A 25,996-nucleotide genomic window follows, 5' to 3' on the forward strand; every position below is an offset into this window, starting at 1 on the left:
AGGTATTTAGGCACCTCACTATGCATGGGCCTAGTGGGATTTTCAAGAGCAACCTTGGTGTTGAATTCCCTTTGGAGTCAGGAGGAGTTAAAGATGGCCCCCTACCTATGAGGAATGCTCCGTGCCATGCAAGATTGAGCCCATAATGAGCACAATGACAAACATTCAGCTATAGTGGCCCAAAGTCAATACCACAGTCAATACTTATTCTATGCATTGAGTAAGACAAAGAGGAATGTAGGGTAAAATCGCATTTGGAAAAGATCAGTGCTTTTCGTATTCCTCCAAATTCATATGTGTACACAATTTGTATTCATGTGGCTTTCCATTAGCTATCTGTATAACTGGTATCAGCACTTTGTTCAGGAAGTTCTGCAAATTATGTTCAACGTGGAATCCATCCACTTATCACAGAATTAGAGCAGAATATACTGCATCGCAGTAGGCAGCAGAGTTTTACATTTATCTCCGTTTTTGAAGGGTGAGTTCATTGCTTTGTTTCTCTCCACCAAGGTCATGAAATACACGAAGTTGTCTATTTAATCTACAGATAAACTCATTTCAGTGGTACAAGAAACAACACAGTGCATGCTTTTTTATCTGAAAGCAGACAAAAAACACTTGTATAAATACAGGAAGGACTCTAAGAAGAGAAATGATCGTTCAAACAGTATTAAATTGGGAGGTGAGGGACAGACACAAAAGCACTTCACTGCTTCTCCAGATGTGTTTCTCTCCCTGCGCTCCTTATAATTTGAGTCAATGCACATAAAAACCTTGTATTCTTGTGAGTCCTTTTTCAAAAGGACTATTTTACCTTCCTGTCTTTTGTCTAGTTTCCTTCGTTAGCCATGTTCAGCTGATTTGAGAAGTCCTGATATGAATGTCTGAGTCCTTGTCTTTGCTAACCATTTGGTTATGCTCGGGAGGTCAACAACAACTCAGTGGTAAAAACAGCAATTCTCACTACAGCTGGAAGTTCTCACCACTAAACCATTCCAATACTGAATATCCCCTGAAGACTTCTTCCATCTGCTTCAACTAAGAGCAAATATCCAAACATAAAGCCATAAATCCACAATTTATTGCTCTTTTCTCCAAGAACTGAAGCTTCATATGCTTCCTCAACATGGTCTGTGAAGTGTGAACTTTGCCATAGGTATTAAATTTGGAATTAGAAAGGAAACAGTTAGCAGTAACAGTTTTGAAAATATCAAGCAGAAATATATTTGGGAAGATAATTTGCGAGTAGATTTTTTTTTAAAAAAAGAAAAGGAAATTAAGAACAGTCAACCAGACAAGCATAAGCTAAAGGGACTGGCCAGAGTCCAGGGCTGCCTCTGCATGTCTGATTCAATACCATCTTTTATTTAGCGCTCATTACTAGGGCTGGTCAAAAATTTTCCATTGAAACATTTTTCCATTTGAAATTTGGATTTTTCATTAAATTTAATTTTTTTCCTGAAAACTATCTGCTTTCTGTGGGAAATTTTGATTGAAAAACTGAACACCTGAAAAGGGAAGTATTTTGGCGGAAAACCAAAATACAGTCAAACCTCAGAGTTACGAACACCTCGGGAATGGAGGTTGTTCGTAACTCTGAAATGTTCATAACTGAACAAAATGTTGTGGATGTTCTTTGAAAAGTTTACAAGTGAACACTGATTTAATATTAACACAGCTTTGAAACTTTACTATACAGAAGAAAAATGCTGTTTTTAACCCTCTTAATTTAAATGAAACAAGCACAGAAAGTTTCCTTACCTTGTCAGATCTTTTATTTTTTTTAAATTTTCCCTGTATTTTTTAGTAGTTTACATTTAACACAATATTGTACTGGACTTTTTTTCTTTTCTTCTTCTTCTTTTTTTTTTTTTTTGGTTTCTGTTGCTGCCAGATTAAGTACTTGCAGTTCCAAATGAGGTGTGTGGTTGACTGGTCAGTTTGTAACTCTGGTGTTTGTAATTATGAGGTTCTACTGTATTTCAATTTGAATATACTGCTGCAGTGCCCTCTGGGAGTTATAATTCTAGTTGCTTTATGTCCCCATTCTCTGCTATTTTCTGGGCTCTCTGACCAAACAACATCTCACATGATGCACCATGATTAGGGACTCATAATGTACCTTCTCTGTTCTCCAAGAGTGGAGGATGTGGTTTATGATGGAAGATGGAGTCTGAGAAGAGGTAGCCTGACCTGGCCTATAGAGGACAATGAAAGCATAAGGCACCCAAACTCCAACTCCAATAGGCACCACAGCTTCATTTCTGAATTGAGATGTTTAGGTTTTTAGCCAGCGTTTCAGTATTCTATTTTTTGCCAAAAAATCAAAATTAAAGACAGGGAGGAAAAAATCTGATTGGCTCTACCTGTTGCATATTTGAGATCCACAGATGGAAAGTACTATATTTTGAGGCCCATAAACTGCCGTGACCTCTCTGTGGAGAGAGACATGGTCCTCCACACAGCCCTGTTAACGTCAATGGTTCAGTGTGCAGGTGCAGAAGTTTTCCCATGCAGAGGTCGTTGTAGGTTTGTGGCCTAAGTGTTTATTATATTATTCTTATAATTGGGAATAAGGACTGTGGGATCAATAAGTGGAATAGGTGGCAAAGGCAAATTGTTAAGTACTCTATTGGCTTTGAGATATTGCCAGCAAAACTATTTTATAGCTTAATGGAAACACTTGTTATACACTGATGTGCTGAAAAGGTTATGATTCCCTGTCTCTAAGTGCATCTCCAAAATGTGGAATCTGCACTAAACAAAAATGCTAAGAACTCTATCTTTATTTGACACTGTCATGGCTGATTTTATTAGTAATACGTAGTAGAATTGTTAGATATGTGGCAAAATATCACACTAATCCCATGAGTTAAGAAACCCATACAACCTAAAAACCTCCAGCATCTGTAAGAATTTCTCTTCATCAGTGGGATTAAACAAGATAACCCACTATAGATCTTAACATATTCAATTTGCGCCCGACAAAACCCTATTTAATAGCAATATGTGCTAGTTAGCTTAGTACTTGTAGTTTATATGATCAGAAAGGGGTTATGAAACTGCAGAACGTTCATACAAAAATAACAGTTATCTGACTCCTTAGGTTATTGCTCCAGAGAGATTTTAATTTATTTTTGTGATCAGTTTTTCAATTTCTTCACTGACAAGTCAATCAGCAACGCAAAAACTGACTTGGCTACTGCAAAATTTGCTAAGCAGCTGTGTGTGTGAATCAAAGTGTCAGGATTATTTAGACAAAATATCTTTTTTCCATCTGCTCTGGAACATTAAAATAGTGAACCGATAAAAATCAACATGCTAAAAAGAGCCATACATTTACTCAAGCAAAACTGTTGGTAAATGTCTAAGAAACAATCCCATTTGCAAGGCAATAAAGTTCTGTATGGCTGATCATCTATTGAACTTACTGGAATGAAAATGTTGTCGATTGGTTTAACAACCAAAAAAAAAAAAAAAAACCAAGCAGGTTTGGAGCTACATCAAGAATTCTTTGCAATTATGGTATCTTTTGAGAAAGATGATTCAGCAAAGTAATTTATTCAGATCAGTGTATGTTATTTCCATGTCTTGTTTGCCTTTGAGTCCCAGATGCTTATTTCTTAAAGGGTAGTCCTTTTCTCTAACCGGCTGTCTGAGTCACTTAATACTTATTTGTTTGTACAAATGTTTTCCCTATGTTCCCAGGCCATATGTCATGGGGGAAAAAGCGTAATCCCATGCTGTGCGCAGCCCAGACTTTACAGCACTGTGCACCGATGTTCACCCTCCCATCCCAGGCTTTGGCTGCCTGAATTCTGAAATGTCATTACCCTTCCGACCCAAGGCTGAGTGATGCTGGTTTTGCTCCATCACTTCCTTCCTCCTCTCATCTTTCAGGTTTTAGTATTTTAGGTTTAACCTGTGGGGGCTTCCATTTGCAGGATCAAGTCTTTCTCTTCCTCCCTTTCCTGGAGGGTTGAAATCTGAGCTCTCTTGTTTAACAGATTCCATTGGTTGGCCAAATGTGTCCTCTGTGCTAACAGCTATGCTCCTCCCTGTTGGGCAGGTAATTTGCATCAACACAGACACTAGTTTGTTTACTAGTTTTCAAATTCATCTTTACCAATTCCAAGGCTGGACTCTGTCTTAAAGACCATCCATTTTTACTAGCATGTCAGAATCAGGGTTCTGATGTCCTTCCATTACCAATCTCTGCTTCCAGATGGAACCAGATGTACTCTAATCCACTAAGAGACTACAAGACATATCCAAAGTCTCTAGGGGTGAGAGTTTGCCTGCCACCCCCTGCATTCTCAAGACAGTAACTGCACAGCTGTTCTGCTCTGCAGATTCAGCTACTCAATCTCCTCTCTGAACCTCAGACACAAACTGTTCACTTAAAAGCATGAAGACATTCATGTTCCAACAAGATGGTCTCTCCAAAATGCTGGCTAAGCACTAGGGGCGGCAGGTTTGTATAATTTTTGGTAGTGCCCAGAATGGGTCCAAGTCCTGCCCCCCACCCCACCTGCATATCGTTGCACATAACAAAATTAATGGGGTGGGGCCGAGGGGTTTGGAGTGTGGGAGGGGGTTCAGGGCTGGGTCAGAGGGTTTGGGTGTGAGCGTGAGGGTGAAGGCTCGGGCTGGGGATGAGGGGTTTGGGGTGTGGGAGGGGCTCAGGGGTGGGTCAGAGGGTGCAGGAGGGGGGGTTAGGGCTCTGCCTGGGCCTGGGGATTAGGGGTTTGGGAGGGGCTCAGGGCTAAGGCAGAGGGTTGGGGTGCGGGGTTGCGGGGTGGGACTGGGGATGAGGGGTCCACAGTACAGGAGGGGCTCAAGGCTGGGGCACAGGGGGATGCTCCGGGGCAGCAGGCGGGGCTGGGGGAGAGACCTGGCCCTGAACATTGATGTATCCAGGCCCCCATGGCCTGAATTTGCTGGAGCAAGGGCACCACGGGCCCATATAACTCGCCGCACCTGCTAAGCACACTCACTTGGTTATAGGGCTGTTCAAACTCCCTCACAATTTTCACTCCATCTGAAACCTCCTTTAAGCTATCCACACTGGATCTGTCTAAAGCAAGGTCAGTGGATCCATACACATCTGAAAGACAGTTAGGAACTGAAAAGTCTCTCAACAAATAAACTGTTGCTTTCTACAAACAGTGATTCATACTGAACTAACTCAATCAAATCACTTCCACACCCCTCCGGTGCTGCAAGCTGCTTGCAAAATCCACAATGAGGCTGTTTTCCCTTTTCAGGAGCTTCTCTGAACAACAATTCAACTTGCATACAAGATGTGCCTCTGCCCTCCCCAGCTGGGACTTGAATGTAAGGATCAGCCATAGCCTTAACTAATGAAACATAATTTGGTGTACCGCAACAATTTTTTCCTGTGTTTCATCCAATTTCAGAGCCACCTCAGACAAATTCTCAGCTGGCCTAAGCTGAGAGACACTCCCTGTTTGTTCACAATCTCCCTTACTGTCACCAGTCAGGCTGTCTTTCCTAACAGACAACTGGGAGAGAGGGACAGCTTCCTTAACAAGCAAGTTGCCCCTCACAACAGACAAACAATTGGAGATATCCTCTCCCTTGTCCTGGCACTCGCTGCTGAGTATAGACAAATACTTGGAGAATGGGATCGATAAAGGCTTGGGAATATTCCCCTCCTTTCCACTACTCTCCACACTGCTAACAGGTAATACAGATGAAACACATCCATATCTTCCTTGTGGGTGGGTTATGATATTCACTTGACTAAACATAGCTTTATTGTCATTTCCACCCATTGTAAGGAATCTTTAACCCTTAACACTCTCAATTTCAAATTTTGAATAGCGGGGGTTCTGAACCAAAACTTAATTGGCCTGGTTCTGTGGATCCTGCCAACTATGCCAAATGTCACCGTGCCTCAGTGAGTCACAGCTGAAGATACCAGATTCAGGACAAACTGCTGAGAAATAGGGCAGACTCACCCCAGACTGGTGGTTATTCTATCATTAGATTATACCAAGCCTGCAACAAAAATAAACTTCTGTCTCACCTCAGTGGTTTAACAAGAAGTCAAAAATGCAGTCTCCTTAGGCATCCCAGCCCTTATTTCACTACCTAGACACTAGAATTTATGATGAGCGGTCATTGAATACCAATTTTATCAAACAAAGGCTTCTTCTGATCTCAAGAGATCAGCCACACCGCCACGTCAATATGTAACTCAGATCTTACCCAACAATCACATTATTGCCAATCCTTTACTAATGAAAATCTAAAGGTTTATTAATGAAAGAAAAGATGAAGAGAGTTAAAAATGGTTCAGAGATTTTATCCATATAATCATTGCAATGTTCTTATATCAGGTTTATAGCAGTGATTAAATAAACTGCTGGCCTGTAAAGTCTGTGGTAACTTCCTAAAGATTAAAAAAAGAAAAGGAGGACTTGTGGCACCTTAGAGACTAACCAATTTATTTGAGCATGAGCTTTCGTGAGCTACAGCTCACTTCATCGGATGCATACTGTGGAAATTGCAGAAGACATTATATACACGGACACCATGAAACAATACCTCCTCCCACCCCACTCTCCTGTTGGTAATAGCTTATCTAAACTGATCATCAAGTTGGGCCATTTCCAGCACAAATCCAGGTTTTCTCACCCTCCGCCCCACCACAGACAAACTCACTCTCTTGCTGGTAATAGCCCATCAAAAGTGACCACTGTCTTCACAATGTGTATGATAATCAAGGTGGGCCATTTCCTGCAGAAATCCAGGTTCTCTCACCCCCTCACCCCCATCCAAAAACCACACACACAAACTCACTCTCCTGCTGGTAATAGCCTATCCAAAGTGACCACTCTCCTTACAACCTGCATGAAAATCAAAGTGGGCCATTTCCAGCACAAATCCAGGTTTTCTCACTCCCCCACCCCCATACACACACAAACTCACTCTCCTGCTGATTCCTAAAGATTGGAAGGTCTTCAGTCCGTAGATTAGAAAATGCTCCCTTTATTTGAAGTCTGTAGTCCAGAGAATCAGAGCAGGAAAGAGGCAACATGAAGATGATTCAAGAGTCTTTTATACCATCTGCCAGGTGCTTGGAATTTCACTGTTCCAAAACAAAGCTCACAGCACTGTTTGTGGAAAATTACAGGCACAAGATGGAGTCCAGGGTCACGTGAGCAAGTCACATGCCCTTACATGGCTTGCTGACCCACAGGGGCAGGCACTGGCCTCTTGGAGGCTAAGGTGTCTGCGGAAATACTTGCTGGGCCATTGTGAGAGTTAATTGCCTTTAATGGGCCATCCACACAAAGCTGTCTGGTTTCAATGTAGATTTTATCTGCTGGGTGTTACCACAAGAACACATTTGGGATACAGATATATAGCGCCAATATTTATAAGTTCAGATACAGTGATGATACATACATTTAAACAGGATAAACATATTTAGCAAATCATAACTCTTCCATTGACACCTTACATGATATACTTTGTGCAAGACTTGTTGCAATTGCCTAACTGTGGTGATATTAATGATATAAATGGTCATATTTCAATCATGCAGCATCACATGTTACCATCTTCTTGATATCTTCCCTTCCTTTTTCCATGTGTCTGAATCTGAGGTCTCCCATCTTCATGGAGGAGGGTTCCTCCTAACTCCCTCATCATTAAATAACTCCTCCCTGGCTCTTGTCTCTCCACCTTCAAGCATGGTGTTTACTCTACACTATATAAAACCTTTTCTAAACCCCACCTACTTTCTAATTCTTTTTCTTCATCTGCAAGACCCTGACTGTGGCATCTAGTCCCAGGACCTACCTATTTCCCAGCTTCCTTTAGAGCCCCCTCCATTCTGGTTACCATCCTCTCTACTCCATCGAATCTCACTTCACCAAAATAGCTAATGACCTCTTCCTGCTTAAGCTTAAGGGCCTCTCCTCCATCTTTATTCTTATCAACGTCTCTGCTGTCTTTATTCCCCTCATCCACCCTGTTCTCCTAAAGACCTAAGTTTTTGAGACTCTATCTTCCTATCCTTCTTCTGCCTCACTGACCACTACGTCGGTGTTACCTTTGGTGGAGTATCATCTTTCCTCTCCCTGCTGATGTCTCCTGGGAGACCATTATTCATAGCCTCCTTTCCTCACTGTCCAGTTATCTCCAAAAAGAGTTGTCATGGCTTCGATTACCAGCCGTATGCTGATAGTTCTCAGAACCCCAGCTACTCTCTCTCCCTCTCCCTCTCTGTCCCGGCTCAAATCATTCCGAGGTATCTCACTGTTTCCTTAAATTTAAACATGTCTAAAATTGAACGTCTCATCTTTCCTCCTAAACCATCGATCCTCCTCATCTTGTTCATCTGCAGTGGCCACTCCCATTCACTCAGGCATAGAATGCTCACCTAATTTACATGCATATGTCCAGGCACTAACTTGCATATACACACATGGTTACATTAGTACATAGTTCCTTTCTTTGTTACTAATAGCGCCTCAGATAATGATAAATGATAGAACTGTACAAACCCTTTTTTAAAAAATTTACATTTATGATTTCTGTTTACTTTTTGCACTTCATTCAGCATGGATAATGAAAATAGACAAGTCAGTTTCACTTTTGTCTACAGTCAGTTTCATTTTCTGATTCTACCGCAATGTTCATGAGAAAAATTAACACTGCAGATGAATGTATTAATCCAAATATGCAACTGATTTTATTGAAATATTACCCCCCAAAAAATCAAAGAAAACATTTCTGAGGGATCAGTTCAATGGGACAACTCATGTGCATAAGTGTGTGTGAGATCATATTTGCAAGTGACAGTTTAGGCATGTGCATATGCAAATCCTGGTTTTGTGCAGGCATACCGATAGATGTACATGCTCACAGGTGTGTGCCTACCTAAAACTGAGGCCCAGGCCTTTCAATCTTAAAATGTCCCTTTAAATTGAATTTTCTGCTGCAGGTTGAATTGAAATTTCAAGGATTAGTTTTGGGGTATTTTATTTGTTTGTTGGTAACCAAACAAGCAACATAACAAAGAGAGAGAGAGCACTGTACTTGGCTAATTGATTATTATACTCCCAGCTGGGGAGGGGGAAGTGCTTATTTGAAGACATGTGAAGGGCATGTTTACTAAGTTAGTAGTTCTGACCTTTTCAAAGTTTCCAGCTTAAATAATAATTGAAGTCATGAGTAAATAAATCCAGCTTGTCTTGCAGATGTTGAACTCTCCTAAGTCCTTTTACATCTGCTGCCTGATATTAGTGGTAGAAACTGTTTTATCATACCCCATGCTGGGGCTGTCGGGTAGACTCTAGGAACTGTTTTCTTTCCTCCAGCCATATGATTAAAATGCAGCTCCGATCAATAAATCTGTATGGTTTCTGTCAATGGTAAGTGTTTGCCTGGGGCCTTGTGCCCCAGAGGTATTTATTTTCTTCTATTCTTGAGTGTTCATTGGGGAATTCACCAGTTCCAGTAAGTCTTGTTTACCTAGACTACCTGTTGAGATTGTTTTCTGACAACCTGCTGGAGCTGTGGTGAGAAATATATACATATGTTTAAAATATATATATATGGCTAATGCAAAATGTAAGGCAGTAACGCAACTGTCTTCTAATATTGGGATCAGACATAGCCACTAGAAAAATCTTTGCTTTTGGAAGATTAAATGCTTAAGCATGCAGTCTAGATTCATTTTCTGTGGTAGTAGGAGGCAAGGCAGGATGGATTACAGGAACAGCTCACAGCTTCTAACGTCCAGCTTTGGCTTTTTTCACATGGTTGTAGGGCTGTCAGTGTTTCCTCTTTCCCTTTTCCCACACGTAGACTTTATCAGTTGATCAATGGAATAATACACGAACAACTAACCAATTTCAAAAGCTCCTTTCCCACTCCTTCTCCCCCTGCCCCCGATAACAATTGGATGCTTAACAACACTTCTTCAAGTAGTTAAGGGAAAATGTAATGATACCTCCAACTGGGCTTTTTAAGCAAACATGACATCTACTATTGAAACGTTAATTTATCATTTCCCATGAGTCATCAGTTTTGAAAAACAAAACACTGGATTTAAAAGGTGTTGTCTGCTGAAGCCCCGCTTGATTATATCTTAAATTCACATGCCATTATCATCTCTGTAAAGCATAATAATTGCACAAAAGCAATGATCTAATTGTGCCCTACTCAGAACACTTTGCATGTCTCTCATTTGGATTATCAGTGGGTGGGAGACAAGGGTAATATGACATGTTCCTCCCTGATTTTGGAAAAATTTGCTATACACTTCTAACCACCAATGCAGCTGAGAAAGAACACCTTGTTTGTTACATTGAAGACACGCTTCAAATAACAGCAGAAATCTGCTATTGTTGGTGAGTACAAAAAAGACTAGGCTTTAGTCAGCAGACATGAATCCAGCCAGCTGAATGTTGCACACCTGTATTTTTTATTTGAGAATGGTGCTGCATTTTTTGTCACCAGACTTACACAGAGAGTTATAGGTTACACGGTCAAGATGTTGTAAGATCCTTTTTGGACTCTTTTTCAATAGATCAAAAGACATTGAGTTTTCCCTTCTTAATTGCCAGAAGGCCAACTATAGATGGATGTTCTCTTATTCCATGAATTTATTTTTTTCTAAAATTCATAGAGTATGGGCTGCATTACAAATGTTAATGGTACTATTATAGGATCATAATTTAAAAATTGCAAAGGGCTGCAGCAACATGTCATTCCCCCACTTTATTAAAATGAATGAACAGATGTACAATTTATTTCTGCTGAACTATCATCTAAATTCATAAGCTATTTCTCATGTGTCTAAAATCCTTGTTGGCTTCCCATTTTCTTTGCTTTAGAAAAAAAATTACGCTCTCACATTTATCACTCTGGGGATATAAACGGGAAGTGTACTCTTCACTCCAATCACTTCAGACTAATATCCTTGACATAGTTTAAACCCCATCTCTTCAAGGCTATTCAGCAAAAGCCAAGCAACAGAACACCCAGGATCCAATTGGAAATCTTCCTGCCCCCCATGTTCAAGACTGAGAAATTGAGTCACCTGAGATTATCTGTTCTCTCTGACAGAATGAGGTGGTACACAACTGCATTTAATCTTTTAGGTTGGCACCTGTAATGACAGCAAAGGGTATACAATTAATAGCAAGTTTGTTTCCATAGCAGCCAATTTTGGGGAAACCCAGGAAGGGGCAAATGATGTACCATAATGTGGCGATGGTATAGATATTAATCTTTGTAACTAAATTTGCACTTAATAGGAGCATTTTTGATTGGCCTCAGCAATTAATGGTGCTTTTTATTTATATAGCACCAGACTGCACTGCCATTGTAGGTGCTCCATGGAAGCAATAAACAAACAAAACAAGACGACACACAGATTTAAGGACTAAAAATCATAGTCATGAAGAGCATTAAACAAATCCATTGCCATGTGAAAAATTAGTATCAAAATTCCAGACCATTTACTGTCAATATATCATCCATCTTACTTGTTTGGCAAGGTTGGCAGGCAACATTTTGCACTTGTTCACAATGTGCCCCTGAGGTTCTGGCCACATTTCCATTGCAAATCCTATTTTCTAAGGGTTTATGTTGCAAGAGAGCAGTAAAAATGTGCTACAGGCTGCAAGTTATATCAGAGTTCTCGGCCTGTGAATGTGTTTTGTTTTTTTTTTAATTTTATAAAAATCGTTTTGGCAAGGCCAGAGGAGTACAGAATGTGAAACAATCTGCTTTATTCACTTTGTAACTGATCCGTAATTTAAACACTGCATTGCAGGAGAGGTTAGGAATATCACCTAGTTTTTGTTGTTTTTAAAGGAACACACAAAAATGAGCACAATTTCCTTCAGAAAATGAATTTTACACATGTGCAATACTCACTTTCCATCCAGCATTCCCTTCCAGTTGATTGGTGGTCTGTGGATAATGGAGACAGTGCAGCAGTCTATCCCATAAGATAGGCCTTGATGCATCTGTTTAAATATAGACCCAGTAAAGTCAGTGGGGCTAAGCATGTGCTCAAAGTTATGCATATGTGTAAGTTCTTTGCTGGAAAAAAAAAAGCCATAGATCATATTAGTCCAAAAATAACCCCCATTTCATTCGAAATGGAGGACTGGATACTGGAGGGAACCTGAGAAATATCAAAACCTAAAAGCTTGGACATACTTAGAAAGATTTTTAGGGCTCAGTGTCTTCTGAGATAATGCAATATATGAAATTCTGGACACTCAGTTAAATGGCCAAGTCTCTCTTTATGTGTTGACTTTAGAGTTCTGGTCTACAAGAGAAGATAAATCATCTACTCCTTGTATTTGGAAATATTAATTCATCCAGTGTGAGTGTATAAATGCACCCAGACACCATAGTGGTGGGTGTCTTATATGTACGAGATAAACAAATAGAGGCATTCAGAGCCTCATAAATCTTAGCAACAAAGGGATAAAAGTAACCTATTTCTTGGCTACAACCTCATGATATTTCCGATTGGTCCTGCCAGAAGCAAAAGAATGTTCTACTATCTAAGGTACCATCCTCCAAATGAGATGTTGGTTGCCTTTTATATTAAGGTTACCTTTTATGAATGTAGTATTTGTATTACCGTAGCACCTAGGAACCCTAATCATGGGCTAGGATCCCATGGGCTAGGTGCTGTACAAACTCAATCCCTAGAGCCCGTAAACCCTCAGGGTTTACCATATCATAGATTAATGTTGTAAGCATGATACAGATATGAGTAGTATGTGTTATAGATGGTGATAAGCACAACAGTAAATGACCTAAGAATGGTTAAAGGCAAGGACAAGAAGCAACCTATTAATCTGATCAAAGCTATACATATTATGAGAGAGATGTCTTTACATATGCAAATTGTTATTCAATAACGTGCCAGTAAATGGGGATCAAGAATATGAAGCTCCCTTCGTGGGTATGGCTGGTTGGAAATTTTCTGTTGATATTTTGTTTTACAGAAAATGCAGTTTCTACAGTGTCAATTTTTTAAAATTTTACACAAGTTTTCCCAATTTTCTTCCCCTCCAGTTGAACTTGTACAGTGGTCTTGGGAGATGTAGTCCAGCCAGGGAGCCTGGCCCGTAGAGGAAAATGGGGCATGAAACACCTGATCTATAGCTCCTGTGAGACATTGCGGTGGCTGCAGTTCAATGTTGAAACAATGTTTTGATTTTGTTCAACAAACTGGAATGAAATGTTTTGACATTCCAAATCCGACGTTTTAGGAACTTTCCATTCTGCCAAAAATTTTGATAGTTTTACTTTTTGGCTAGAGTTGAGCCAAAAACAAATATTAAAATATCGTAACTGCTTACAGGAAAGAAATTCCAGTTTTTGACCAGCTCTATTCCCATAGAACTAATGGAACTTCTTCTTGTGCACAGCAATTTATGGGCAATTCTTAACAATTGAGCTCAGTTGTGACTTTTGGCAAAATCTCTACTTTGGAGGTGGTGCCAAGACACACCAGCCCATGAGGAGTTGGGGGACATATGATGCTGCCGGAAGCACAATCTCTTCCAAATTTCCCCTGCATATATGCCCTGGTACCATCCCTTAGGATGTTGCAGCCTGCTCCCCTTGCATACTCAGACAACTCTGTTAGCCAGTGCACTGAAGGGGAGGGGGCATGGTTCTGCCTCTTCTTTGTCCCTCCCTGCTGCTGTTGGAATACTTTGCACCCACAAGAGTGCTAGGTGGAAGCCTGTAAATATACTAAAGAAAGCATAGGGACTGTAACTGTGGCTGAATTATGTATCAGAGACACAAGCTACTTCTTCCCCCACACCTCATTCCAAGTGGCCCCTCACAGTCTGTCCCAGCATGATTGTTTGAATATCTCACTCCCACTCCCTTTCAATTCAGGCTTCAGAGGGTTTTTTCCTTTGCATATTCATGGCAGTAGAGTATACTTTCAGCTAAGAAAAGAAATGTTGAAAATATAACTCTATTTCATCTTTCATCTGCAGCTAGAAAAGCAAATGTGCTTTTTGCAGTCAATCCCTATTTCTATAATGGACAGAACCAAAACCCCAGATCAGAACACTGCTGAATTTGTGTGGGGGGGGGAGGAGGGGCATCTGAGACCTAGATTCACATTTTGTGGTTCAGTCCTATTTATTTATTCATTGGCATGGAGCCTTTTCCTTTCTTGGAGTTCAAGCTACAAGCTTCATTAAAGACAATACACATATGATCATTCATAAAGTCAAACCTTCTGAATGATGCTATACAATAGGAAAAGGTTTATTATTATGGGGTCCTATTCTAGTCTATATATGCTCTTATATTGTGGGTACCATTGCCACAATACCTGAGTGCCTTGCAGTTGTACGTTGTGACGTAACTAACATCTATCAAGTATGGTTTTTCTTTCTCTTATCTCTCCTCGGGGAGAATTGTATGTGCAGTAGCGTTCTGTTTTTGTAGGGTTTTTTTGGTGTTGTGTTTTTTCTTCTGTAGATAAGACTCAGGGTTTAACAATATGATGTATAGGTGGTTTTCTTGGTTTTCGTTATATAAACAGGCTGAGGGAATTTCATGTTCATGAAAGTGTGAGACTCTTAGCACTGCCTAGTGACCTATATAGAATAGGCAGGCACTCGGCTTCCTTGACAGTGTTCTTCACATATTCCTGCTAATGCACCTAACTCATGACGTGCAGTTACCTTGCAGTTCCTGTTCTGGACTTCTCTTGAGCTGAGAGAGCCTGACATATTTGTCAAATTTTGTACAGAGGGCAGATACCCACAGGTATCTAGGATGAGACCCATCAAACAAATAATCACTTCAGAGACACCTTCATTAGAATATTTTACACATGTATAGCACTTTTCATCCCAATGGACCCCAAAGTAGTGTACAGATTGTGGGACAGATTAATTTCCATTGACTTAAGGTAGTATAAATTGCAACTCTGCAACTGTAGGAAGAAAGGAATTTATTTCCAAGGTGGGGGACAGTGATTCCACTGCCCCCCAACCTTTGGGGTTCTGCCCCGGGCAGCAGTTTTAATTTCCATAGGAGTCTTGCTAGTAGACACTTCTAAGGACATCCCCTATTCAGAACATCTCCAAGCTGTCCTGGTCACAACAGATCCCCAACCAGCAGTACCCTTTTCAGGGCAGTACTAAAACCTTTAGGCCCCTTTAGCAGACAGAGGAAGTTACAGATACATTGAGCATCCCGAATGTTGCAATTTTACATGTCAGGGGTCCTGTACCTTATGGAGAAAGAAGCCAGCATCAGTTGGGGGAAATTAGGTCCTCATCTTTCTTGCTATCTGTGCTATCTATTTATTATAGATACTCATCTCTCACAACTAAAATTGTGCATCCGATAAAGGGAGCTGTAGCTCACGAAAGCTTATGCTCAAATAAATTTGTTAGTTTCTAAGGTGCCACAAATACTCCTTTTCTTTTTGTGAATACAAACTAACACGGCTGCTACTCTGAAACTAAAATTCAGTCCATCTCAGGGGTGTCAGTAACAGGTTGGTGTAATGGCACAAACAATACTCTCCAACAGCTAAGGAACAAGAAATGGAGAATTCCTGATGCATTGACAGATGTGAATTTTGGCTAGTCAAAATGGAAAATTGTCCAGATAGAATTGAGCAAAACTGCTTCCTATTCTTATAAGAAGTGCCAGCGAACCCTTATGGAACAGAATTAGTTAAGGGATGCATTCTACATCTCATCCCAAACATAGTACTTGTTGGAACATGGCACTCCCAATCATCCTGCTCTGGAGCTGAGTGATGAACTTTGTTTTTCAGTTGTCTGCCAATTCTGAAAAAAACAAACAAACAAAAGTGTGGATGAAATAATCATTGGGCATGAGCCATTGAGTGAGAAAAACCCTCTAATCTGGTGGTTAGCACACTCATCTGTTGGAGGGGAGACCTGGGTTCAGTCCCTAGTCCAATGGACTTTTACTTATTTATACAAAGAAGAGACTGAGGGAGGCCGATCCCCTGATTGTTAGGGCACTCACCTGGGAGGGTGGAGACCTGTGTTCAGGGTACAGCTCCAGGGTGGAGATTTGAACTTTGGTCTCCTGCATCCTAGGTAAGTACTGTAACCACTAGGCTATTGGGTAAAAGATCACTGCCCCTGGTTTTGTGAATGGTACCTGAATCTAACCCCCAGAATGGACATGTCAAAATGGTTTAGACATTTCTCAGTGTTTCTTCCTTTTGACCAGAATAATTCTCCAGATTCAATACAGATTAGCTAAATATTTTGGCTGTCCCAAATCTGCATTTCTCTGTGAAAAAATGGTTGGGAGAAAAAATGTTCACTTAGCACTACAATACTGGAGCCGTTAGTAAACTACCCAAGCCCCCCTCTGAGCGTGAACTAAACTGCCACGATTTCTGAAACCTCCTACCACGGAATAACGTCTGTCCCTAGGTTATTAGTCAAACTCCCTTTGCTTGAGAGACATCTAAAATTAGACTCAACAAAGCAATAAAACACACTCACATACAATGTCCGGCAAAGTTCTTTCCAAGCCCATTCTAGAATGTGCTAGCAGAAAAAACCCAACCTTAACAGCAAAGTGCTTTTTTGTCTCTCAGTGAGACAGTTCCTTCTCCTCCCCACACAGAAGCTCCTGGTTTTATGAGTGAAAATATCATGAGTAATTGAAGTTGAAAACCCCACTAGAATATCAAATTGGAAATTAAGCTAAAATGCTCATCAGCCAAAGCATAGGAATTCAGAAAAAAAATTCCTAATGCAGTGGTAGAAATACATTTCTCTAACTGCTTCACTAACTAAATTGATTGAATTAAATGTGCTCTGTGGTGCTAGCTAACCTTTGACCCCTGGTTACTTAGAATAATCAGGAGGCTAATTATCTTGGCACGAGCTGAGCTCCAAATGATCAGAAATACTGTAGTGTTCAGAGAGCCTAAACCAGCATTAATCAGGATGTCATCAAGGTTTGATTATAAATCCTAAAGATCAGAAGACTGATAAAACGCTGCTTAATATGCTGAAAATTATATATCTATGTATTAACCACCAAGCCGAACACCTGAAAATTATTACTTTCTTAGGAAGTGTTGGAGTCAGGTGTCTGTGCTTTCAAACATCCCACTGTTCAGTAATAAATGTACCGATCCGCATCAGCACAAAAGCCGCATTAGCCAGATTAAAAAAGATTTTGTTCTAACGTCAAATAGATTTTGATTTTCCTATTGGGGTTTCTGGCTCCATTGAAATCATTCCTCATGTTTCACCTCTCTCGTTATGAGCAGAGGCAAGAACTGGCATAGTTTTCTGCCTACCTGCTAATGCAGCAGAATTCTCACTTTCAAAGGGAGAAAGAACTGCTGGCTGCAGAGTATCATATAGCTATATACAGAAATAAAGTGATGGTTATTGTTCCTTAACATCATTTGCCAAAGAACTGGCAGGCTCAGTTGGAAGTGCTTCATATGGGACTGTGCCTTAGGATCCAAAATATTTATTAATGGGGTCATTTGCATGGTTTTGCTTGGGAAAGGTTCAGAATGTGCTTATCTGTGGGGATGTGTTTGTTATTAATAGTTTGCAAAAATACTAAGAATAAAGATAGATTTACAGATGAAGAAAGGGAAGAACCATTCAAAAGCAGGAATAGCATAACTGTTTAGTAAGCAAGTTTTTTTCATTCAAGTCCTGATCCAATGTCATAGAGTTTAAGGCCAGAAAGGACCACCAGATCATCTAACTTGACCTCCTGTGTATCACAGGCCATCAATACCACCCGCACGCAAAACCCAAAACTAGACCTAATGTACATTGAGGCCTGTGAACAGAGGACACACATGCCCACCACCTGCATTGATGCAAATAGGCTTTGGCTAGGCCTCATGGTCCTTCCAATGCTTGTCACCCTGACCTACAAGTATAACATCCCCTTTTATTCTCAGCAATGCGTAGATATTGGCTATTGTATTAAACTGAGAGAGATAAGGAGCCTCGTCAGTCCTTTGGTACTTACGTCTACAAGTATCTGTAGTACGCTGGATAGTGTTAGATAGATTTTGATGTGAAATTATGTAAGTAATTATGTCATTCTGGAGCTACGCTCTTTGTTCATGTTTATTTATAAGCACTCAAGTGATTATTTCTCCATCCACATCAAAACATGTTCTGGGTAGGTGATGGGAAAAAAAGTGATTGTGTTCTATTAGGCTGTGTGTCTTCTGAACGCACTGTTAAGAAAATGTAAATTACGGGCAAGAAGACGAAAGTGCATTGAATGCTCCCTCTGCACATATTGCAAAGAAGAAACAATACCACAAAAGTCACTCAGAAAGGAGATGTTTAGCTTTCATTTTTCACTATATACTTTTCTTTCAAGTACAGATGAAATGAGCATCTAAGAAAGGAGCTGGACAATGGGGGATAGAGAATACAGGTTCCCTTAAAACAGAAAAGAGAGACTCCATTTAGCATATCTTTACTTTCTTCCTGACCTACCTCTCTTTTACTCAACCTCAGCTAGTACATCCATTCACTCCATGCTTCAATCACTCCGCATGACAGCACTTCCCAGTCGACATTTAATTCACACGCACTTTCACCTTGTGCATGCACCATCTGCAAGAGAACTCCTTGCAAACTCTGCTTTGAACACTGCCGTCACAGTGCTATACAAGAAGGCTCGCATCACTCTGAAGTCACAAGGTTGCTGAGATTCCATTACATCTATTATTGCTTCTCCTTTTTGACCTTGGGAAGGGAGTCTTTTTGTGCTGACGGAGTTGCAGACCCATAGACCAACTGTTCCCTATTAGCGTAATGATAGCACTGTGTTCTTCAGACTGTTGGCAATATGATAAAAAGTACCTTCCCATGAGAAGAAAAGAATAGAAAAGAAAGAAATCACTAATCATGAAAGTTCTCTTACTATAATCCTTAAATGGTTCTCCTTATATTACGGCACTTTGATATACCACTGCTATTTCCATTCAGTGAATGCTGCACAAACAGGAGATATGACAGATAGTTTGATGGAAACTCATGGACTTCCTCTCTGAGATTCTGTGTATGATAGACTTTATTCATCAGCTTGAGAAAAGAGAGTCTTCTGCTTGCCTGGAAGAGTTATTATGTGCAGACAGTGTGAAATACTGTACCTCTGGTCAGAATTTCCATCCCCTTCACCTCCCGCTTCCCCTAGAAAATGGATACTAGCTAGAAGTTTCAGTTTCAAAATTAAAACAAATTTTGTATTATTGCACATAAAGCTACCTCCTTCCATCTGCACCTCCTGGCACACCATGAAACTTTCCATAGTGCTTAACTGACTCCAAAAAAGAGTTTTCAGACTGGGCCAATTTCATACATATCTCTGCTGGAGGGGTTTGTCAATCTAGGGCATCTCACCCACATGAGTTGGCACTCTCTGAAATGCCAGAAGTTTGGGGAATTGATTAAGTTTCATTGCTAAAATATTCTAGTGATACAAGTTGTTCTGATGCATGTATCGTGCTCGCCAAGGACCACAGGAAGAGGCTTAATCACTGTTGAAACATCTGCTGCTGGCAGCACGGATTGTGATCAGCTGCAGGTTGGCACTGTGAATAACCATTTTCACTGGGAAATTGGTTCTTTAACATCTGAGAGGTCCTGTCAGTGCAAAAAGTGACAAGATATTAGATAGGATGCTTAGGCTTCTTATCTTATTATTCAGCTTCTTTTTCTCATCTATCCCAAGGATTCTGCCTTGGAGAAGATCTCACTTACATTGTAATTTCTATTCCATGGTGAGAGCTCTGTGCAACATTGCAACTTCTCAGCAGGATTAAAATGCACTTCCATCTTGCAGTGTCAAAGGGATCATAGTGTTTTTGCTGCATCACTCAAAGTGTGCAACAGCTTTACAAAGTCCAAGGCTGTACTACAATTTCCTTGGATTTTGCAGGGTATTGCATAGTTTGGGGGAATTGTTAAAACATGATTCAGTCCTATCTACGCTGCAGAATCAAATCGTGCTTTAGCCTGTATTGTAAACCTGGTTACAAATAGTCATCCCGACATGGTGGTAATTAAAACGTAGGTGGGATCTAGGCCAGAAGAATCAATAAACCTGTTCATTGTTCAATGAGGCTAAAAGATCTTGCCTCGCTTATATAAAATATGGCACTATTAACCATGAGAGCAATTACCAATTGGAACAAATTTCCAAGGGGTGTGGTAAAATACTGCTGTCTTGGAGGCTTTAAATCTGAATCGGATGTTTTTCAAAATACACACTAGTTCAACCATAAATTGTGTGGCTCAATGCTGGTAGAGTTCTAAAAGCCAGGAGGTCAGACTAGATTATCCTAATTGTCTCTTCTGGCCTCAGAGTTTATGAATAATTTGACCCAATGTATATGGCTTAGACAGATCTTTCTCAATACTTAGCATAATAGACGTGAATATTTTTTCCTGTTTGGTTTCTAGGAGTGAAGTCACACAGGAGAATCAGACCAAAAATGTCCTGTAATTTATTTTTGTTGTCAATGGGTTAGTAGCAAGTACATGTACTATGTGACTGTGTTTGGGACTCCACAGTGAAGAGTTAAAGAAAATAGCGACAAATTATCCTTTCATCAAGTAATAATTTCCTTTTCCGTTCTGAATGATCATCAGCTTGAAGTTCTTTACCAGTCATGTTGAAATTATTACATCTCCTATGTTTGGAAGAGTGCATTTCTTGACATTTTATTTTCTATCCAGATCTGTACTCAGTCCTAATACATTTTAAGTCTAGCAACATACTTATTAATATATTTAGAAGTACAATACTTACCTTTCAAAGCTCAAATCCACAAAATAGGGGTGGCAAGCCGATTTATGTTTTTAAAAAGCAACAGATGCAATTTAATCCATTCAGAAATTATGGGTTCACAGAACATTAACTACTGACTGTGGCAGTAGTTATACATATGACCTTTATCACACTAGAATTTTAGCTGGCAAAGTTTGCTCCCTGGTCACATTCAGAAATAGTCTTTTGTTTGTTCTTTCTTTCATTGATTTGTCATTATACACCCATACAGAAACACAATGTATTGGTATGTATATAAAAACAGCCATTAGATGTTCCCTTCACACGCTCTGGGCACTCCTTCCAAAACATAATCTTCACAACAACAAAAAATTGCATTATATCACTTAAGTCCACGGCAAATGCCCCCACTCCTCACCTTCCACGTAATCAATAAAATCAGCATGGATGCATTTCCTTTACCATAGCCAGGAGGAGATCATCGACCAAGGACACTTGGGCAGATTCTCTCTCAATCCCCTAAATCTCCAGTCCTTCCATTAAATCGACATTCCTCTGCTACAATATGCAGACCACAATCTTAGCCTGCTTTTTCTTTTGAATCATCATTCAGATATGCAGTATTAGCAATATTAAAATGCCTCAGAGTTTCTCCATAAGGGGGAACAAATTCTGCACTGCAATTCCTACTGCAGTCGATAGGAATTGTAACCATTTAATAGCAAAAAAAAAAAAAAAAAAAAGTACAAATGCATTCAAAATGATGATGATCAATTTCATATCTTCAGGAAGATCTTTCCTAATGTACAGTTCAATTATTTTCTATGATCTCTTCCTTCCTCCTTGAGAATATTCTGTATTAAGAAGAAAATAAGGAAGCAGCTAGAAGAAATATTATCAGTTTATAAGAAATAAAGTACCCAACAGCCTGAACTATTACAGTAAAACAGTGAAAATTACTGAAGGCTACTCAAGTGATTTACGTTTTGCACTCTGCTCTTTAACAGGATATTGCATCTAGTTTACATCATCAAATCCTGGTCATGTAATAATAATAGCTTACATTTTCATAGCACCTCTCATCTAAATGCTTCCCTACGTGCTTCATATATTAATGTATAAACTGTGCAAGGAGAACCTTAAATACACTACTGTAATAATACAGCTACCCCTAGGGTGAAGAACAGCAACTGTCTGTGTGAGCACAGTGAAGGCTACACACCACTTAAAGACAGTAAATGTCTTAAAAAAAAACACAAAACAACAACACAGGAGAGAGTTATGAAGGGAGAATATAATTTTCCAAGCTGCAATTTGGCAAGGTCACAGGGTTAACAACAGCCTTATTCTCATGAAAAGGTCAGTAAATCTTTAATTGTCACAGCAGGTCATGTCCTTTGTTTTACATTGCACTCTGTGCCCCCTAACACCATGCCAGGACATTTGATCACTATTGGACTCAGAAGGAAGAGTGATCAAATCACTTTGTGAAGCACACATATGTTAATTGAAAATTTCTATCCAGGCTCTTATCTGGCAAACTTGAGACATCTGATGGGATCATATTCATAATGCCAGGTGATTTGGCTTATCATTGGCTAAAAAGTCTGGCTTGTGTCTCCAAGTGAATTCCACTATAAATGTCAGCAATTGATATTCATGAGATTCTCCCTGCTGGGTTCTTTGACACAGCAAACCTGTATGATCACTCCAAAGATCCATGTATCCTGCGAAGTATTCTAGCCATAATGCCATAGAAAACCCACTAGCCGCTTACCAAACAAATGCATAAATACTGTATATGCATATCTCACGGCTGCCACTGAATAGCAGCACGGAAAGATAAAAAATATAAAATACGGTACTTTAATAAACCTAATTTGCAAAAACCTGTGTATCTAGAACTCGTGTTTTAAATACAAGGGATTGTGGGAAAGAATAGATGTGAGGCGGTTCTAACGGGTGGTGGTGGGGAATATAGCGGGTTGATCTCCCTCTGGGAGCTCTCTCTACATCCTCTTATGGAGCTGTGTGTATTAATGTATCTCATCATTTTTCATCAGTCATGAGATCTAGCAAGGAAAACAAACACCACGATGATAACACACACAACACCTTCAATGGAATGGTGCTCTGATTAATGAAAACTGACTTGCAGTTTTAATGTGGTGGTTTTTGAGTGGGGCCGACAGTGTGTGGAATCCTAATGAGCCTTGATGTACAGATCATCAATTCAAGCACGTTTTTCTCACATTGCATTTGCTGTTCACTGCAGCTCTTTACTTCAGGCTGGGTTGGTGTCCTAGTCTAAGGCAGAATTAGCTCAATGGCCTTACAAAGGGCATATCTTCATGCTCATACTCATTGGCTGGATGCTAATCACCCACGGTACCCCAGGGCATTTATTATTATGCATCATATGGACACATCATAAATAAAATCTCACCTATTACAGAAACTTTGTTACAATTTTGGCCAAGAAGGCAATTTGCAGATCGTTTAAGGTAGAGTGTGGAGTTTTGATCAAGGGCTAGTATTTAAATTTGCTGATGCTGCAGTCCCGTTAGCTGATCTCTTAAGATTTCAGCTCCAAATGGTGGAACTCCCCTGAGATCTGTTGTTCCTCTGATATTTTTTCCATCTTGAACTGTACTGAATCAGTAAAATTAGGCCCTTTCTGCTTTGGAACCAAAACTTTAAATTTTATTGTTTTATCATCCTTTTTTTTATAACTTAGAACTGCCTTCCCTGTTCCAGGGCAAGGGAGTTAGATTTGAATGTTTGGTTTGAGCCCATTTCTAGAAATAAGGCACACAACTCTTTTGAATGAGTTAAACTTAGAGCCAAATCCTCAGCTGTAATAAAGGAGCATAGATAGCTCCATTGACTTCCTATGGCAACTTACACCAGCTGAGCATCTGTCTCAAGGTGTTCTATTTATAAATGGTTTTTGTTTTTAATATGGGTGCTGATGGCAGCCCTTTAAATAAAGTTCTGAACTCATCTATTTTATTCTTAATTTATAGTGGTGCTTTGGGGATGTGCGAATATTTAAAATGAGTAAAATCAATTAACTCGCGATCTAATTATAGGTGTTAGCCACTGTGGAGGTTTTTAGAGCACAGCAGTAGCTTTTCCCTATTCAGCACCCTGCCTTCAGAGTGTAAATCTTGCATTTTGAGAGATGAGGAACCTATCACTCTTTTTCCCCCATTTCCAAAACTAGCTTGAGCTCTGAGTTCATTTTTTTAACCCTTCCTTTTTCTGCTTTTGGTTTTTAAAGGGGAACCATTGTTACTACAACATTTTTTCTAGTCACTGGGGAATCTGTTCTGTGTATAAAAGGGCCCTCCAGACTAGAATGACACCAGAGGTTGTCCTCTGTATAACATGTACTGTACTTTTTTCCATAGTAAGAATTTCTCTCTCTCTGCTCCTTCTTTCACAGTCTCATATGAGTGATAAGAGTCTTCACGTTATCCATGTACTAAATTGCAGAGCCAATGTGATAATTTATCATGCACATTTGATCACTTTGCTTCCTAATCCATCTTCCGTGGATTTAGTCTAAGAGCTCGTCTACATGGGGAAATACCCACAGTAGCTGATGGGCACGAGCTGGTGCATGTAGCTACTCCGCACTAACACCCGATGTGAACGCTTTTTCCCCGCACTAAGGGTACCTTTGAGCACATTAGCTTAATGCACTTTGGAAGTATGCTAAACTAATTTGCCTGGGGTCATACTTTAGTGCACAGTCAGTGTCCTAACAGGGAGTGAGTCTGCAGTAGCTAAAATGCTTTAAATTTACACCCTAGCTTACTGTGTCTTAACTTCCCCATGTAGACAAGCCCTAACATTCCAGACTCTAAGCAGCTTCAAATAGTCACTTGCTTTGATGGTCATCTGAAGTGCTTGTAAATTGCAGGACAGCTATGGTTAATATAACTTGAAGGTTGGAGTTATCGGGTTTAACATTGTTGCCTTTTCCAGGGGAGTTTCAGTTACTTGACCTGCTGGTATCATAAGTTCTGAAAGTTTCTGGCCACACCAGGTCTAAGTGCCCTTTTCTGAATTGCTAACTCACTGTCATTGAAGCCACTGGGGTTCTGCCTGAAAAAGGAGTAGGAAAGAGTGCCGATTGCATAGGAGAACCGTCCTCAGTTAAAATATTCTTAAATCAAATGTCCTTAAACTGACTTTCATGTTCCATGAACTGGCTGAAAAACCTTAGAACCTCTGCCAGCTTTTCCATCAGAGTCCGGCATCATAACTGGGCTGTTCTTCTATATTTACTTTAAGGGCTAGATCTTCAGAAGGACTCCGCTCTGAATTAGGCACCTAATGACACATGTCCACATTTTCAAAGTGCTCAGCACCCACCATCTCTTTGTATTCTTGGTGAGAGCTGCAGGGGAGTACTGAGTGCATATGAAAAATCTGTCCACTTGATTCAGGGGTGGCATTTTCAAAAACACCTATGTGAATTAGGAGCATGAGTCAAAATTCCTCCATTGGGCCTTGACCCTGCCTTTGTTGATGTCAATGGCAAAGCTCCCATTGATTTTAATGGTACCGGATCATGGCCTAGGGACTTAAATAGGAGCTGAGATCTCTTGAAACCTGGCCACCTATTTAGGTGTCTAAATGGGAGGTGTTGGGTCCTGAACACCTTTGAAAATCTGGCCTTTGCAGTGCATGGCTAGTAATTGTATAGAACCAAGACTGAGAAAAAGCTTAAAATATTGAATGTGCTGATCTCTTCTTTTTTTTTTTTAAGTAAAAAATGTCAATAATAGTAAATGCTCATCTTGCTACTGAGTTGTGGCTGCAGTGGGTCTGGGAGAAGTGGAAGCACCCTGAGAGTGGGAGCGGGGGCATGAAATCTCAACTAGGAGCAACTAGGGCCGTGTGCCACATGCGTCCTAGTCTTCTCCCCCTACCCCCCTTGCCTTCAATATGTGTATGGGGCAGTTGTTTCTTTCCCCTTCCCTTCTCCCCACCCCCTGTACTGCAGGACTCAGGAATGGAAAAGCTATTGTATGCTGCCTCTCGGCACTGGAGAATGACTGGCTTACTGCTGCAGCCATTGGTCAGTGGTGTGTGATAATAGGAGGGGAAAACTGGAGGGAAAGGAAAGTGACTGCTGTTTGCTGCCCAG

General features: G+C 40.2%; 1 protein-coding gene and 1 long non-coding RNA gene across 2 annotated transcripts in view; one reads left to right on the plus strand and one right to left on the minus strand.

The window, feature by feature from the left end:
- Positions 1-25,996, plus strand: part of CDH13 (cadherin 13) — a 758,666-nt gene that overhangs the window by 638,609 nt on the left and 94,061 nt on the right. The window lies entirely within an intron of this gene.
- Positions 10,858-25,996, minus strand: part of LOC141996646 (uncharacterized) — a 28,597-nt gene continuing 13,458 nt past the window's right edge. Inside the window, exons 2-3 of the long non-coding RNA XR_012641581.1 lie at positions 11,929-12,020; positions 10,858-11,155 (exon numbers count right to left, since the gene is read on the minus strand). This is a non-coding gene — a long non-coding RNA (uncharacterized LOC141996646). The remainder of the gene's footprint in view (positions 11,156-11,928; positions 12,021-25,996) is intronic.

Source organism: Natator depressus, chromosome 12 (genome assembly GCF_965152275.1).
Source record: "Natator depressus isolate rNatDep1 chromosome 12, rNatDep2.hap1, whole genome shotgun sequence".
In the NCBI taxonomy this organism is placed as follows: Eukaryota; Metazoa; Chordata; order Testudines; family Cheloniidae; genus Natator; species Natator depressus.